We start from the raw sequence: 4,524 nt of genomic DNA, 5'->3' as shown, positions 1-4,524 counted from the left end.
AGAGGAATAAGTCTACTTAACATCGCCTATAAAATCTTCTCTGCCGTAATATGTAAACGTCTAAAGCCCATCGTCAACAACTTGATTGGTCCTTATCAGTGTGGTTTTAGACCAGGAAAGTCCACAGTTGATCAAATATTCACATTACGGCAGATCCTGGAAAAAAACCCAAGAACACCAAATCGACACCCACCATCTTTTCATCGATTTCAAGGCCGCATATGACAGCATCTACAGGGAAGAGCTGTATAGAGCCATGTCTAGTTTTGCCATCCCTTCAAACTAGTCTGTTTGTGCAGTATGACCATGTAGAATTCACGCTGCTCCATAAAGGTTGGAAGCACTATCTTTCAAAAGTCTGTCCAATTACTAGCATATGCTGATGACATTGACATAATCGGAAGAACTCAGCGTGATGTCAATGGGGCTCTTGTGAGTATTAAGGCAGAGGCAGTTTAACGGTTAATAAGGGCTAAACAAAGTACAGGCTGTCTTCAAGAAAGGACATACAACACCGAAGTCTTGGTCAAAACTTCACCATCGACAGACGTAACTTTGGGGTAGTCAAGGACTTCGTCTACCTAGGCTCCGCTGTAAACGCAGAAAACAACACCAGCACTGAGATCAAACGCAGAATAACTCTTGCTAACCGCTGTTTCTTTGGACTAAAAAAGTAATTGAGTGGTAAAGTCCTCTATCAAGGGACCAAAGTGTTACTATATAAGACCCTTATCATCCCCGTCTTGATATACGGTGCAGAAGCATGAACTATGACAAAAGCTGTTGAAAGCACCTTGGGTCGCTTCGAGAGAAAAGTTTTGCGTGCGATCTACGGTCCCGAATGCAGCGAAGGGGAGTGGAGGAGAAGATGGAACGACGAGCTGTACGGGCTGTACAGCGACGTAGACTTAGCCAGAAGGGTAAAAGTTGTTACGTTCGTCAGTAGAACTCCGTGTGGAATTCCGCATATGCATGCACACATGATCACCCTGTAAAATTGTAAGTTCGAATTGTCTGACGTAATCATGTCCGAAAAAGAAAAACACCTGCTTGACCGGACATCGGTCCATTTTGTCGCTTGTCTTGTCTGGAGACTATTATCAATCTTTCTTTTCTTTCGCTGACCACAAGCTAATCGGACGTAAGTTCAACCAAACTTTCGAGATATTTTTTTTAGAAGTTCAATTTTTTGTTTGTAGTGAATAAACAAACTCAACATATCCGAAAAGCATACTAGCCAAGAAAGAAATTTAAAGAATCCAAGCTAAATACCAAGTTTCCTTATTTTGGTATAAAACACAGGTAAATGGTTTTCCTACATTTTAATTTCCCTGAATCTAGCCGTTTTCTAAAAGCCTTACTTCCCATAGTCATTACTTGGTAAACAGACGAAGAGTGCTTGAGCTGACAGAAAACGGGGTTTTTCCCACGCCTTCATCGAGGAGAAGCCCAGTTATATATCTTCTCGCTGGACATACCTAGAGCACCAAAGAAAATCAACTTACCACGACCGCTAATCCACCAACTGTTTTTTGCACTTGTAAAACAAGACGAAGAACGAGCTCAGTTCTCGTCTGAACTCGAGACAACGACGCGTCGATCTATAAATCGTCCTCGAGCAAATTGCAGTGCGGGTCGTGGTCAAGTGTTTCGTGTGTGCTGCGGGGGAGGGGGGATGCTAGGCAAAAAGGGAAGCCTCAGCTAGCCCCATAGTGAAATTCTGGAATTCTGGCATACCCAGCAGTACCCCTGAGCCTGCTACCAAATTCATCAAAAGATCACATTTTCTACCTATTCTTAAATATACCTACTTTTTTTTTATAATATATAACCTACAAGCTAAAATATTTGATAACTATATCCAATCTTAAATTGCCTAATCTAATTGATTTAACATAAAGTGTTCAATCTTGTCTATATAAAAAAAAAAAAAATATATATATATATTACTTATAATAGTGCATGCAGGTATATATGTAGCATTTACTATTTACAATTATCTAAGTTAAAATTAACTAAAATTATCACTAAAGCCTAAAACATGCATTCATGCAAATATTATAAATAAAATCCAGAATTAATTATTTGAAATGAACTAGACTTTATTCTTTGGGTTATGTGTGGGTTGGTCAGTGGACTTTCGAATCCCGATGGAGTGATGTGAGTCATTTTGTCAGGCAATTACAGGGATAGCGATCTTGTCGTGAAAAAAGTTAGGGTACAAGCTATCATGGAAGACATACAATGTCAGTGGGAGGGATATTTTTAGACAAGGTACCCGGGCCAAACAACACCTGTCACCGCCCAGAGAACAGAGCAGAGCCGAGTGAAAGTGTCCGTCCGTTGTCCCTTTTTTTTTAGTTGAAATCTTGGCATGAATATTAATCTTTTGTGTGCGTTTGAAAACTCCCGGACCAAGGACCTCGCCCAGCGACGTTCCTAGCTGTGCCTTCTGCAAGCATGCCAAGTGTGGCTCCGTTGAGTTTAGTCCAGCCTATATAACATAATGAATAGTCGCAACAAAGTCCAACGACTAAGATGGCTGGGTCCCGTAGTGCGCATAGAAACCAATGCTTCGACCCGGAAAGTCTTCGAATCCACACCCACATTGCAGCGCAGTAGTGGAAGACCGCGGATCAGGTGGCGCGCATAAGTGGAAAGTGACCGAATCCAACTTGGAGCGCGAAACTGGAGACATCTAGCTACGGACCGAGCTAGGTGTAGAAGTTTGTTGGGTGAGGCCCTAGTTCTAAAGGACTGTAGCGCCACCTTAAGTAAGTAAGTAAGAAGTTTGTATCCTTGCGGCAGGATTATTGGATATTGTGAATGGCCAGCGTCATCACGCAATGATTGCTTTTTGGACCAATTTAAAAAAAATTAGACTTGGAAGACATGTGATTTCAAAAGGAGGGTTCCAAGATCCACAGTGCACACGTTATTGAAAATTAAGTTTGATGAGCGTGATATCTATAGAATATTTTGTTTGGACTACGTTAAGTCATTTTTATATGTCAAGATGCCGAAGACGTTTGAAGACTTCAGCGTCAATACAAAACGCAAACGTCCTTCTTAAAAAACCCGATATATATCATTTAAGAACAAAATGTTAAGTATACGCCAAGTTTTTCCTAACTTTTAGTGCCTTTTTAGTGCATCAATAATTTCATGTAGATTTTTATGTTATGAGATGAAAATATCTTTCCCGCAACTCTATTTTGAAAATTTAACAACATAAAATAAATATTATATGTTTTCAATAATATCTTCTTCCAAATTCCAATGATTCAATAAGACCAACGAATCTAAGAGCTCATCATAATATCGCATTGTTAAGGTACGAATTTAAACGGCGTTTTAAACGGAATAGTGCCTGTGGCGTGATGGTTAGTGGTAGAATTGCATGCCAGAGGTCTTGGCTGTAATCTCTGCCTTTGCAAATCAAAGTTCTTTTCACGGGTACTGCTTTAAGCTAGGAATTGATAAATCCTCTAATTTTCATTCTTGTGCTTTCTCAAATTACCTTCCAATTTTGCACATAAATTGTACATTACATTATTCGCAAACAGGAATGGTTAATAGTTTTAAGCCACTAGACCCTGGGATCCCTATATTAGCTGTGGGCCACCTTATTTATTTATTTAGATAGGCGTAAGGTGCATAGATAGATTGCAGAGAAAAAATATATTGACTTAAAAAAATTATAAAATTGCAGACAATTTAACAAAAACTTGTACCAAAAGTTCAAATATTCGTCAAAAATATACGTACGTGTATTCGTTAACAGTTACGCTTGTTGGTAATGTGTGCACTTATCAGATACACTCCTTAATTGACGTTAATTACCATAACACACGAAAGGAAACACTTTCTCACAGTGATGTGAATATCTTTAAAGAAAGAGTTCTCACTCTCACTTCAACATATGTACTCCTTGTATACAACAGTTCCTACCTACTTAAGTCCTACAATCTTCATACACCCTTGACGTTAGTTAAACATTTACACACAGCAATTCCATTCCGATCCTCAACCTAAGTGTGACAATGGTTAAGTCGAGCAGTACGAAATAATTAATTATGTAGGTAGTAGGTACCTCTATACCAAACCTAACCTAAACCTACTGTTCCTTTGCCTTACAAAAGTTAAACAATGGCAGAGCATTCCCATTGTTTGCTTTCCATGCTTATACTAGCTGAAAGTAAGTAGGTATACAATAGGAAACACAGGAAAACCCACGAAGACAGTGCGACATCAGAGCCAAAGCAAATATTTGAGGGAAGAAGGAGGAAGCTTAAGACCAATTGGGGTTGAGCCCCCACAAATTGTTCTGCAACCTGTTTGCTTCCCGCCAGAGCACCATCCCCAGTACCACTGTACCAGTACCAGGCAGCTTTGTCTTTAGAACTATAAATAGATGTGTATAGATAGAGAAGGGTATGGGAGCTTATATTTTCGAAATGCTAAATATTTTCAAAGACATACAAAAGAGATTATATGTGTTTAGGGAAAAGGATGACGACTTTG

The 4,524-nt window shown here is 39.4% G+C and overlaps 1 long non-coding RNA gene across 1 annotated transcript; it reads left to right on the top strand.

The window, feature by feature from the left end:
- Positions 1 to 960: 960 nt before the first annotated feature.
- Positions 961 to 1,662, top strand: LOC129953578 (uncharacterized). Its single transcript, XR_008782558.1, has 3 exons — positions 961 to 1,141; positions 1,200 to 1,302; positions 1,371 to 1,662. It is a non-coding gene; the product is annotated as an uncharacterized LOC129953578 (long non-coding RNA).
- Positions 1,663 to 4,524: the final 2,862 nt, after the last annotated feature.

This window comes from Eupeodes corollae, unplaced genomic scaffold (genome assembly GCF_945859685.1).
Source record: "Eupeodes corollae unplaced genomic scaffold, idEupCoro1.1 scaffold_701, whole genome shotgun sequence".
NCBI classification, from domain to species: domain Eukaryota; kingdom Metazoa; phylum Arthropoda; class Insecta; order Diptera; family Syrphidae; genus Eupeodes; species Eupeodes corollae.
The sequence above is the reverse complement of the archived record's forward strand: the minus strand, read 5'-3'. Positions and strand labels throughout refer to the sequence as shown.